This window comes from Pteronotus mesoamericanus, unplaced genomic scaffold, assembly GCF_021234165.1.
Source record: "Pteronotus mesoamericanus isolate MK-2021 breed Mesoamerican mustached bat unplaced genomic scaffold, CSHL_Meso_final scaffold_36, whole genome shotgun sequence".
Classification (NCBI taxonomy): Eukaryota; Metazoa; Chordata; class Mammalia; order Chiroptera; family Mormoopidae; genus Pteronotus; species Pteronotus mesoamericanus.
In genome coordinates, this window is record NW_026555313.1 from 20,228,071 (window position 1) to 20,242,162 (window position 14,092).

Genomic DNA, 14,092 nt, shown 5'->3' on the forward strand with positions numbered 1-14,092 from the left:
TTTATAAGGAGAAGAAAAGGATAGGTAATGGGTTTTGAGAAAAGGTTAACCAGATAAGAGTTGTGGGGGGAGGGGGAGATTTTCCTAGTATTTCTTTATCTGATGATCAACAATTCCTTATCTACATCAGGGATGTTCCCTCCCTGGAACACAATGGCTCAGATGTGTGCAGACCCCCTGGGGCACAAATGTTGAATTGCTTGTCAGTCTCTTGGAGTCACCTAAGTCATGAGTCCCAGTTTCTGCAATAGCAGCTTTCCACAAGCATTAATCACTTAAGCCTATCAACTATAACTAAGGCTAAAATCTTTAACTGTTGAGTCCCCTATCAGTGTGATTCCCAAGCCTACCCTCCAACTCACCACACTCTACCACCTTCTGCAATGTTTACTGAAGGTCTACCATGCACTTAGAGCTACAGATTTCTAGGTGCCATTGGCAGGGCCAACCTCAATATGGAGGTTGTCATAACCAACTCCGGAGAAGCCTTCTTTGTGCCTACCTCACTATTAAGTTCCAGTGTGTCATCACTTAGAGCTAACCCTGAGCAATCCAATGGGAATATAATGCATGCCACATATGTATTTTACATTATTTAGCAGGCACACTAACATAATAAAGCACTGGCTGGGTAGCTCAGTTGCTTAGAGTGTCGTCCTGATACACCAAGGTTGTGTGTTTGCTCACTCATCAAAACACATGCAAGAATCAACCAACGAATGCATAAATGAGTGGAACAACAAATCAATGTTTCTCTTTCTTTCTCCCTTCTTCTCTCTCTCTAAAATCAATAAATAAAAATATAAAAAATAAAAAGAAACAAGTATCACTGTAATTCATGCTGTCTGTATAAAATATTTAAATAGTCACATTACAATGGTACATAGTGCATAGAAAAAAAGAAATCATTCAAATGGAATCAATCCATTGACACCAACATCATCAGTGATACTAGAAATGACATGTTCTCAACACACATGCTACAGTACAACAATAATACTTTATTAGCTATAATGGTTAAAGTGAAATGTGGTTCTATCAAAGCAGTACAAGTGTGTCTAATGCAGAAATATTTTACATTGTTTCTACTTTTTAATTTAAACAAAATGAAATAAAAATTCAGTTCCTCAGTAGCATTAGTCACATTTCAAATGCTCAATAAGCACATGTGGCTAGTGGATACCATTTCAGGCAGTGCAGGTGTAGCATCTAAGGGAAATTCTTCATGATGCAAATGCTCTTAACATATTCTGAACAGAGAGAAGATAAATCAGGCTAGAGGAGCATATCTAGACAGAAGAGCAGTGGAGAATGAGACTGGGGCAGTGTTGCGGGGACTATGGGAAAGGGAAACCACTGCCAATATTTGACACAGAGAATAATATAAAGTGGATGGTGCTTTAAGAAGATTAATCTGGATGCATTGAGCAACGTGGATTATGGGGACACAGATTAAACGCAGGAAGATCACATGGGGAGGAGAGATGATGAATCAATGCACTAGAGAGAGAATAGCCAGAAAAGGAAAAAGTACCTCTGAGAAACCTTATGATGAGGCACTATGAGTCAGTGGCTGGATACATAAGGGGAACAAGAAAAGTGGAAGTGTTGAATCTGATCCTGAGCTTTTAAGTTTCAGAAGACAGAAAATGACAATAGCACTGATAGAAATAGAGAAGTCAGGAGAGAAAGCACCGTGGTGCCGGGGTGGCAGGAGAGAGATAATGAGCCCAGTTTTGTACAGACTGAGTCTGTGGTAATTTCTTCCATTGTCTCTTCTTCCTTACCTCTCCTCCTCCTCTCTCTCCTCTTTCTCTTACTCTTCTTTTCCTCCTCTCCCTTCTTTAATTTTTCTGCCCCTTTCTTCTCTTGAAATAGATTAATTGAGCATCTATCATGTGCTGGAGACAAATAAGTTATATACTTCCCGGGCCTAAGGAAGGGCCATTAAAAGGGGTAGCAGGTACTTCAAGACAATAAAATAAGTGTTCTCTCTTACAAATTCCCTTTTTCCATACCTGCTATAACTGTTGGAATTTGGCCTGGAGTGGGGAGTGGAGGTGGCAGGATTAAATGAAAGTAAAAATGATTTGTGTTTCTTAAGGATTTAGTATGGCTCAGGCACAGTTCTAAACATTCATGATCAGCAGCATCTCACTTGAGAACTTATTTCTCATTTGACAGGTGTGGAAAATGAAGCAGAGAGAGAGAAATTAAGTTACCTAAGTAAATACCACTAGTGAGTGGTGGGCAAGATTATATCTATACAGTGTGTGTTAAATATTCCACTAACAATCACTGATTGGACTGATTGTTGTGCCCCTCCCCACTTGTGTTGAAGTCCTAACCACCAGTGTGACAGTATTTGGAGGTGGGGCCTTTAGGACGTGATTAGGGTTAAATGAGGTCAGTAGAATGAGACCCTCATGATGGGATTAGTGCCCTTAGAAGGAGGAATAGACAGAGGGATCTCATTCTCCACGTGAACACACCAAAGAAAGGCCTTGTGAGAGCAGAGAGAGAGAAGGCAGCCATCTCCAAGCTGGAAAGTGGAACTTCAGCAGGAATTGAATATCCCTGCACCTTGATCTTGGACTTCCCAGTCTCCACAACTGTGAGGAATGAATATTTGTTGTTTAAGCTGCTGGGTTTTTGGTGTTTTGTTAAAGCAGACTGAATGACTAAGACATCCTACTTCAAGGGTGCCTCACCTCTCCAGATCTTTCTGAAGGGCAGTCATTTCATACAAGCAGGTGGCTCCCATGAAGCCTCTGGGAGATTTTCCATTTTGAAGATGGGGCTGGTGGCCAGGAGGGCAGGGTGCTTGTGTGGGAAGCAAAGGACTGACCTTTCTCCTCTCAGGAGGAGAGGCAGGTTGGGGATGCACCTCTCGAGTACCTCTCCTCACTGTTAATCAGGAGACTGCTCCCAGGGATCTGCTTTTCTTCTCTGAATGCTGTGTTTTGATGGTGTTGTTCTAATATAGTCACCCACCTCCAAGTACATCCAGGGGAAAAAAAGGCCTTCAAATGAAACAGGATCTGGGGGAGGCAGCCGAGGGAGGAAGAGATGGGAAATACTGCACTGCTCCCGGACAGCCACTCTGGGGATTTACTCTAGGCTTTCAGAGCCAAGTAAATATTGCTTATTCATGTGCAATCTAATCCTCCACTTGGCCCAGAGGCAGAGGGCAGCAGGGATGACCTGCTTGGAGAGGGGAAAGGAGAGGCTGGAGGGACTGTCCTGAGCAGGAGCATTGTGGAGTTGACTGGGCTGATGTACTGGGAGAGCTGATGTTGGAAGAATTTGTGCCTGGGGTGGCTTGAAGTGTCTAGGAGCCATGGTGGGGAGGGGGTGAATATGAGCTGGAGATTGGTTTGGTGACCAGATATAAGGTCTCTCAGTGGGTCAAGGGAATGGTGCAGAGTGTGGGGTTCAAATGTCCAGGGACTGAAGTGTCAGGCGCCCCTCCATCCTGCCTCCTTGGAAGGATGGCAGAGCTGCAGATTGATGTACACTCCCAGGCAGAGAACATCTTAATAACCCACTCGGCAGGTGATAGATCATCAGAGGAGGAGCAGTGAAGCTAGACTTGGCCACCCTGAAGCTCTGACTTGATAACGTGTGATAATTCACTTAGGGGCACTGGAAAGGAGAAGATTTCCCAGCTGTGGCTAACCAGTGTTGAAGACCTGAAAACAGCCACTTGGGACTGCTTTAATGTTCAGCTGTCGGATTAGAAGCAAATGTCTAAGAGAACCTGGACACGGATCAAACAAATGTGCTGGGGACTACATGCATGCACAGATCTGCTATTACAATACATCCTGCTGAGGGCCCGTGCGCCCAGCCTGCTCCCCTCCAGCAGCACAGAGGGAGAGAAGCAGAAGAGGGAAGACCTCTCTGAAACAGGTGACAGGGGCTGCACTGCAGCTGGCCTGGGCTTGGGGGCAATGCTAGCAGAGACATCATGGAGCAACAAGCAGTCACCACTGTAGGGCACAGTGATGAAGTGAAAAGATAAAATGGCCCTTTTCTGACTAGCAGAAGCTAAGGGACCAGTGACCAGAGCCTGCTCTGTGGCCACTGGGGCTTTTAGCAGTCTGGGTGTGAGGAGCTTGTCTAAAGGAGAACCCTCTCTTCTGTGGGGAAAGGGAAGGAAGGGCTCCCTAGAACCACCAGGCAGAGATGAAGAAGACATCTTCTCTACTGATCCATCAGTGTTTTTTCCCTCCACCTCCTGCCAAGAAATAACCTGCAGTGGTTTCATTTAGATCAAAAACTGAATTGGCTTGGGGGGTTCAATCCTGTGGGTTTCTGAGCCATGAAAAAAGGCTTGCCACCTTAGGGTATGCTCCACCTAAGATAAAGAATGGAACAGGTGTTCGGTGTCATAAGAATAATAGAAATAGCAGCAGATATTAGTGGATCTTTGCCATGTGCCAGACACTGTGCTAAGTGCTTTGTGAACATAGTCACATTTGATCACATTTGATCCCAGCAACTCTGAATATTGACATACTCTTGTCCTCTGGCCTTGCAAACACTTCTGACCATGTTCACCAGGACTGAAGCATCTGGAAACACATAGAGAAAGTAAGCCCAGGTAACCCCTGAGCAGGTGTGTATTACGTTGGGTTGGCTCCAGATGAATTACTACTTTGCTGATAACTTTATTGGCTGGCTTATGGTAGGTAGGGATGAAAAGCAGTAAAGCAACTGAACAGGTGAGGGGTGAAAAGACACCTGACAGTAAGTGTTAATACTGCAGCAACACTAAGTAGTTTGTAAACAGTAGCTTGCCCTCAGGGAGATTTTCTAGGCTGACAACAGTGGATGAACAGGTAAATGTTCTTAGCTCCCACTTTACCTAGGAAGCAGCTGAGGTTGAAAAAAGTGGAGCCATTATGCCAAAGTCATACAGCAAGCCAGTTGCACAATCAAGATTTGAACTCGAGTCTGTCTGGCACAAAAACTGCACATTGCTCCCTCTAGACCAAATCCCAGCCCAGAGGAAGGTATTAACAACCCCATCCTGAATGCAAAGGTGATTTCTAGCTCAGTAGAGGTCACAACATCTGACAGATACTGCACAGGGAATGAATAAAAATAAGAAAGTGTTCTGTTGCTTCTAGTACAAAATGCCTTTATATATTCGAGGCTCATTTCCTAAACCAATTAATTACTCTTTTCCTTGGCTAAGAGTCACAGTTGTAGACTCTCAGACATAAGATAGGGGAGAATATCTAGTTCAATCCCCTCTTTTTACAGAAAGGAAAAAGGCCCAGAGAGAAGAACCAGGCTGTCGAAGGACATGTAGCTAGTAAGTGACATGACTGAGCTTAGAACTCAGGAATTCTGACTCTTGAGCTCAGGCTTTTTTCATTGCTCTATGAACTTTCTTACATCTTTGGGTTCCTTCCACCATGAAAAATATGATTTCTCCTAGCCAAAAGACAAAACTTTCATGACACATCTTTTTACTCTCTAATCCTTCCTCTGTTCCCACCCAACTAACTGTACATATGGTCTGGCACCAGCACATTCTACCTAGGACAAGGAAAGAGGGTAAACATTTTCACAATTCCTGGATTGGGACGACACTGGTGTTTGTTTTTTAAAAAGTATCTTCAAGACTTACATAAAGCTGTGATAGTGAAAATAGTGTTCTACAGATGAGAGGATAGACACATAGTCCAATGAGCCTAGTACAGTCTAGACTCAGGCTTCCACATATGTTTAGTCACCTCACTTATAGAAAAGCTGACTTGTAATGCTGTGGGGGAAAGAATAGCCTTTTCCAATAAGTGGTGCTAGGTCTCTGGATATCTTTATTGGGAAAAGTATTTTTAATTTCCACCTTACACCAGAAGGATAAATTAGAGTTCTAAATGAGAAAGGTAAAGTACTAAAAGCTTTAAAAAATAGGACAATATCTTCAGGACCCAGGCTAGATAAGATTTCTTCAACAGAATGTGAAAAGCCTAATCATAAGGGGAAATATGATTAACTAAACTACACTAAAATCAGTAACTTCAGTTAATCAAAAAACACAACTTAGAAAGCAAAAAGGCAAGTCAAAGAGTTGGAGAAGATTTGCAAAACATATGTCTATAAAAGGACTCATGTCGAAAATATGTAAAGACACTACAAATCAATAAGAAAAAGGCAGCCAACCCGATAGAAAAAATGGGCAAAAGACATGAACTGGCCTTTTGCAAAAAAAGATCTGCAAGTTACCTGTAAACATATGAAAATGTGCTCAGCACTTTTGGTAATCAGAGATGTGTAAATTAAAATCACAATGAAATAGCACTATATTTTCAGCACAATGGTTAAAATAAAAAAGATAGACAATAGCGAGTATTGGTGAGGATGTGTAACATTCAGGATTCTCAAACACTACTGGTAGGAGTGTGAATTGGAACAACCACTTCAGAAAACAGTGTGGCAGTGTCTACTAATGCCAAATATACACACACCCCATGGCTAACAGAAAGACATAGGTATGCTTATGAAACGACACACACAAGAAGGTTCAGAGTGGCATTTTAGTAAAAGTCAGATATGGAAACAAAAATAGAATGGATTAATAAATTGAGTATATGCACAGTTTGCGATATTATATAGGAAAGAGAAAAGGAACTATAACCAATGCAACATGGATATTACAGGTACAATGGTGAATGAAAGGAAACAAAAACAATAGAGAACATACTGCATGGTTATTTTTATATAAGCGCCAGAAGCAAGTAAAACTAATCTGTAATGTTAGAAGTCAGGATAGTGATTACCCTTGAAGGGAGATGGTGACTGGGAAGTGTCCGAAGTGGAGGTGTTTTCAGTGGGGGAGGGAAGTTAGAAATACTTTGTTTTGCGGTCTGGTTTCAGGGCATATGGATGTACATATTTGGTGAAAATTCATTGAGTTGTAAATTTATGTTAAATTACAATAAAATATCTTCATTTTTTCCCCTCTTACAAATTGAAGGAAAGTGAGGAGAAAGGGAAGAAACATCAGTGAGGACCTGCTCAGGCCTGCCATTACACCAGATTTTACAGGCATTCACTCATGGAACCCCCCCCCCCCCATCCTCCCTCTGAGGTAGGTTTGGGTTCCTGTGTTTTATAGATGAGGGAGCCAAGACTCAGAAAGCAGAACCATCCAAGGCCACGCCATTAGCAAGTGCTGGAACCTGATTTAATGCAGGATTCAAACCCAGGTTTGTCTGGGTTCCGAGCTCACCCTCTTCCCTGTACATCCTGGCCCTTTCAAGGAAAGAGCACTAGCATTCGGAAAGTCTGGTTTTGAAACCCAGCACTGTCACTCACATGTTGCATGACCTTGGGGAATCCACCTGTGATTTGGGGAATTATGGTGGTGGTGGAGAGGGCGAGCTGGGAGAGGGCTGCGGCGGTGCCGATGGAAGCACCCAGCCCAGCCCTGCACTTAGCAGATGCAGAACACCTCTGGTCTCATCTAACCTGCCAGGCACTCATGCTCCTCCCAGCAGGGGTGTGTGTGGAACTCAGAGCAGAATTCATGTGCCCTCCCCCAGGTGTCACTATCCTAGGAAATTCAGATAAAAATGAACATCAAGGGAAGGTGGTGGGAAGAGGAGCAGTGTTCAGCCTGAGGGTGAGCGAGACAGTGGGCAAAAGGCCTTACGTTGATATTGAGGGAGTTTGTGGGACAACCTTGTGTAAGTGCATTTCAGGTTTGTTGTTTTCCTGCCAGCCGGCAGAGTTGAGTCATTTTCTCCCCTTGAGTTGTTCCCTTGATAAGGAAATGGTGGGAACGTGGAGAAGAAACTTCCAAACCTGCTAGAATCACTCACTCTCTCAGGGATTCTGCATCCTCCTTTCACACAGAACTGAGTTAAACTTTTTTTTTCCTAGTCCTCTAAGAATAGTCCGGAAAATGGATGGAAGGTAAATATCATTTGTATTTGTTCAACATTGTGTCACCTGTCCCCAGGTTTCCTTGTGTCTGTTGAAGAACTGGGAGCTCCTTGGGATGGGAGGGGAGCAGCATTGGGAGCAGTAGGTGGAGCCCTTCCAGCCAGGACATGAAGATGGGATTCCACTTGAACTTAGTATCATGCTTCTGTTCTATGCGTGAGGCTCATGAAAAAAGAGGTGTGAGTTACTGGCCTTGCCTTCCTCATCCATGCCTTAAAGACCTTCCCCTTTTACAGTTTCAGAGGTTGGTGGGTGTTATGGGTGGGTGAGGGGAAAGTGAGAGTTTTAGGAGGAGGGAATGAGAACAGGGAGCAGGCGCCAAGGCCCCTGTCTGCCTGCCCCCACTCTGTCCTCACAGAAGTCTTCATTTCTCTCTTCCTAAATTGCACACATTGATCTGCTGTGTACAAAGTTGCAAAGCAAGTTGGCAGGAGCACTGGAGTGTATCAGGTCTACTGAGAAATAAATATACTTGGATTTTTAGTTTAAATGAGTTGAGAGCTAGGGAATGGCTTGACAGCCAAGGGGAACCCAAGTGTCTGTTTCCTACCAAACAAGTCCCTTTGTAGCTTGGAGCTGGGAGTCAATGCTGCCCCATGGGTACCTGCCTCTGGGGACAGATGTCCCCACCCACAATGCTGATGATCTGTCACCGTGGAGAAAAGGCATGGGTAGGAGCGAGGCCAGGGTGGCTGGCTGCTGGGAGGGGAGTCTTTTCAACACTGCTCTGAGCTTTCCCCATTCCAGCTCTTGCCCCTCACAGATGAGCATTTCTAAGGGAAGGACAGAGGCTGCGTGCCCAAGAACAGAGCCAGGCTGAGTGCTTTGGGCTCTTCACACCCTGGCAACCTGGGTACAACCTGTTTGCTCTGCTACTTTTTCTAATATTGATATCTTGATTAATTCCAGACCAACTGTTCTTTAAAAAAAAAAAAATTCCTAGCCTTTGCAAACCATCTACTCTTAAGAGTGACTTTGATTGAAGTTTGAAGTTTTCAGGTTCAGCTGTTTTCCAGTTACTTGTTATTAGAAAATGTAGCAATTTCCCCCCAGTAAAGGCCCTTTTTCTCCCTCCCCTCCTTTTCTCTTTCTGCTTCTCCTGGTGTGTCATAACTTTAAAATGGCCTGTAAGATATAGTTATTTATTCTTCTCCATCCTTCACTTGGTGTTGGGCTGAGGCAAGAACTTAGAAGAAACAAAAAAGCAGCTTTTCATATAGTCCACTTTCAAGCACCAGTGTTTGTCCCTGTGACCGCCACCCTCTTGATGCTGCATCTTGGGGTGGGGATAGGGGAGTGGGGAGACAAAGGGACAAGGGGTGTGCTCAGCACCTACCACTGCGTGGCATCACTGATCTGTGGCCAAGCTCTGACCGGTTCAGAAAGACCCTCTTGTGTTGGAAGCTGTCAGTGCAGAGGGAGCCTCCTCAGGAGGTAATTTGCTGATTCCCAGGGTCAGCCTTGCTGAAATTTATAGCTCCACTCGATAAAGCCACTGTGTGGCTCCTTAGGAAGCCACGGGGGTGGATTAGTTCTTGGGAACCGGGAGATGTGGAACCCCAGCAGGCATAGGGGCTCCTGCTGAGGCAGGCATAGTTGGAGAGGTTGGTGTCCCCTCCCTCCCCTTGTCCTCTCTTCAGGAGGAGGCCATGGGCATCGCCACATCCTCAGGATGCTGAGGAGCTTGGCTCTGGATCTCTGTTCTAAACGAGAGGAGGATGCCCTGGGAGGGTCTTGGTTTGGAGCAGATGGGTGCAAGGTGCTGCTCCCCAAAAGAGCAGGAATTCTCTCTCCCAAACCAGACATACTTCGTTAATCAGTCAAGCCAGAGTTCTTTCCAGTTCACTGTTACTGGACTTTGGGTTTTTTTTCCCTTGATTTATTTTATTGTTATTCTGAGAGGGGAAAACAGCGCCCGCGTGCACACACACACACACACACACCCCGCCCCCTCCCCCCCGCCCGCCCCCAGCAACTTGAAGGTATAATGAAAAAAAAGATTGGTTTCAGAAAACTGTGGTGGTCAGAGCACAGGCTCAGGGCCTAACCTGGAATTTCCCTTTGGGGTAGATGAAAGCAGGGCAGCCCAGAGGGGAAAGCGCCCCCATCCCTGGCTGCGCCTGGCCTTCAGCCCCCTCAGCCCTGCTCCAGGGTTTCTCCCCTCTGGGGAGAACAGAGCTGAAGTCAGGAGGCACTGCTGGAGCCAGCAGCCAAAAGGCAGGCCAGGACTGTGCTGTGGAGGCCCGGACGACTGAAGGGTTGGGTGTGAGGCAGCAGGCAAGAAGGGCTGGGAGAGGCAAGCTGAGACTGACCTGCAGAAGGGGCGCCTCCACTTCAGGTGTAGGTTAGGAGGAAGGGCTCAGTCCCAGGTCCAGGTGGTTACCTGAGATGGGACTGTGAGATATCTGCTCCTGAGGTCCCTGGGGTGGGCTGGAGAGAGGCCCACTAGGGGCCCAACCACTTAAGGTAAGCTCTGGGAGGCCCAGAGCTGGCAGGAGATCAGTCCTCTTAGGCCTCGCTGTTAACAACACATATTTGTCCCCTGCCTCAGTGAGGCTCAAATTAAGCACTCCTGTCTCAAAATTAAAAAGGAAAAACTGTAAACAGTCCCACTGAGTCCCAAGGGGAAGTCACAGGGCACTTTAGGCTGGGAGTTCAGGCAGAAGTGGCCTGTGCATGTAAATGCTATGTCCCTGTGACAGATTTTGGTGTTTTAATGGGTATGTTTGTTAAGTTCTAGTGGATATCCAAGGGGTCCTGTGTATACTGGTAGGAAACCAGACAGAGCTAATCAATGCTGGAAGGACTCTAGTTAACTCTCTAGGGAAGGCAATATAAACAGCAGCATTCAAATCAATGTAAAACCTCACCCACAGGCCCTGTATTGGGTCAGGGTAGCTGCCATCAGGCCCATGCAGCAAGTGTGGGCTGTCAGGGGGAGCCAGACTCCTCTTGGGTGGGCAGCAGAGGACAGAGGACTCCCTTGCACCCCCCCGCCCCCGCCCACCCCCAATCAGAACCTGTCTAGATTCTGAATCTGGCTCCGGTACCACTGTAGCTGTGGGCCTAGGGCAAGTCAGTTGACATCCCGGGTCTTCAGTCTTTTCATCAGAAAAGTAATCACTAATGGTGAAATGCACTTTACAGCTCATTAAGGGCTTTCATGATCTCACTTGATACTCACCACCTTACAAGGTGGGCATAATTATCACGATTTCTATTCCACAGATAAACAAAATGTGGCACATGACTTCAGTAAGGCCACAAGGGCAGCTAGAACAATAGGGTCTTAAATCCAAGTTCCCTGTCCTGTATGCTATCTTCCAGGCAATACCATTTCTTGAAGGACTTTACATGGTATTACCTCATATGATCCATCTAACCCATGAGGTATTTACTATTGTTACTACGAGCTTAACAATCACAAAGTAAGAGACTGGTCCAAGGTCATACAGATTGTTCAAATGCCAATAGTCAATAAATACCCTTGCTTGATCAGATCATCATATCTGTCAAGGGAGATATTTGGCATAGCTGACATCTGATGTCTTTTCCATGTAAAACATACTGCAAAACTTTAATTTTCTTTTCCAACCTCGCCTTCTCAGGGAATTCCTTTTTTCCATACCAACATGGTCACAAATTAAAGTCCAGTATTTCTAGATGAAAGAATAGTGGGAAGGAAACATCAAGAGGCTGGGGCTGGGGGTGGTTGTGAGAGTAACCACACTCTCTCGATACTGTTTTTCTGCTCCTCCACCTCTGCCCTCCCTGGCTCAGGAATGTCCCCTTCTGGACTGGGAGATAACCCTTCAAGGATCAGCCATTCCTGTGACTGTTCCTCTATGTTGTCCATGGAATTCACCTACTAGTTCCCTGGAACCTTCACTGGGCAACAGCTTCAGGACTCTGTGGACTTTATTAGCTCTCCAAGGCCAGGGTTACACATCTCACCAGTAGCCAGACTGCTCCTTAGGGTGAGTTCACCACGGCATTAAACTATGTTTGATTTTTATTATTTTAGTTATTACTGGGCTTGGATCCCTTCTCTATGGAGTGGGGGTAATCTAGAGCCAAGTCTCAGGGGAGATACTCTAAGCTTTACTTGAGAGAAGATTTTTCTTCCTCTATTGAAAAAGGGGCAGCAAATAGGGACCTCCTTCCCGAACATGATCTCCTCATGTCCATATTTTTACCTTGCATAGGGTGATTGGAAAAGTTAGCTAGAGATTTTTTATTATTATTAACAATGACTTCTTACTTATGTAGATTGTTTCCCATACAGTTTACAGACAGTATTCACCCACATTATCTCATTAATCCTCAAAGTCAATATAGGGTATAAGATTACTTTTACTCCTGTCCTACAGATGAAGGAACCTGAACTTAGAAAGTCCAAGTGATTTGTCCAAGATAATGAACTAGAAAGAAGCAGAGCAGAGTCTTCCCAACACCTGGTCCAGACCTTTTCTCCTTAGTGGAGTTGTTCCTCGAGCTTTCCTTTGAAATAGTGTAAAGGTGAATCTTGGGATGCAATGTTCTTAGGGACTGTGGTGTCCTGGTGGTCTACCTCCATTCTATAAAAGAACCAGCTGTAGTTTGCAAGGTGAAGAGTGTCAGGGGCTCGACAGGAGGCACTGGTCTCTGTATTCCCAGGATGTAGGACAGTGCTTTTCCCATAGTAGGACCCCACAAATGTTTGATATATAAATGAATGAACGAATAATTGAATGACTAGGTACCAGCTTTCCCAATTCCTACTCAAATGTGCCTCCCATTGCACCACTCTCATTCTTGCACTTTTATTGATCTGAAAATCTGAAAATCAGTTTTCAGACCTTAAAAATAAAACATCAATGGGCTTTTCACTGAGTGGAAACACAAGAAACAGCTTGGGAGGAGGGGAGAGCAGAAAGATTTTCTAGGCAGAGAAATTGAGGTAGGGGCTTGCTTTGCACTGCAGTGAAGGGCACCCAGTACAAGGAACTTCCCTGACGCTTCATCGGCTTCTGGTCTCTGGGGAGAGAAAAGCAAGAGCCAATCCCCTTCTTTCTGCAGGGCCTGGTCCACACGTAGCCTTTGGCGTCCTGCCAGAGCCTGTGCTTCAGAACAGAGGAAAACCACTAAGCAGGAAATGTGGCCGTCTCATTCAAAACCTCTTCTGAATTTCATTTGTGACAAACCACTCTTCATAAACCCCAGAACTGCTCATCGTCACTGGGGTGAGGGAAGCAATGCTGCTGAGAGGTAAAAACAATTAGAAATACAATTAGTGTTATAAAAGCTGGTCATAAATATTTGAGTTCTCTCTCTGGAGAGGAGGGACAAGATGACAGCTCACAATCCCTTGTATTGACAAAAGAGGAAACAGTCCATGAAACTGGTCATTTGCCTGGATATTTTTATCTATCAGATCCAAGAGTCGGAACAAGGGAGGCATGAATGATTGAATTAGCAGCCCAGCCTTTCTATGGTTTTGCAGCATCAGCAAATATGCAATTGCTGCACTCTCAGAGGGGTGTGGGCATGCACACGCCTGCGCACATACACACAGCCAGTGTGGTGGACACACTCTCATGCAGCTAGGCAGAGATGACCATAGGCTCAGACGCTCCCATCTGACAACAGAGAAGGAAGGACTTCTCTACCAAGGCCAGATGTAAAACACATGAACACCCTTCCCTCAGAGTTCTTCCTCCTCACTCTTGGAGGAGCATGACAGAGCCAAGGGCATCATATAATATCACATATAGCTCTCAAGAGCCCCGACCCCCTGTGATGCTCTTTGAGTTGGCATTGTGTGCACCTTGGCCTTTCCTTCCAAGCGTCCATTTGGTTCTTCCTTGGGTGGTCTTGGCTCCACAACATGCTTGATGTGGGAAAGCCTGTTCATTTGGCAGCACAACACCTTCACTATCCAGGCTCTCTGTTCCCACTCTCTGCAGCCCTAGGGCACCTCCATGCCCTTGGTGAGGATGGTAGGGGGTTATTGAGGCAGAGGGTGAGCATGGGAATTTCAAGTGCCCTGTGTTATTTGGGAAAAATGCCCCCTACCCCCACCCTGCAGGCATATGCAACCACCTGGCACTTACACCCACCAGCAGGAAGCAGAGCTCCCCTTGCTGGGGGC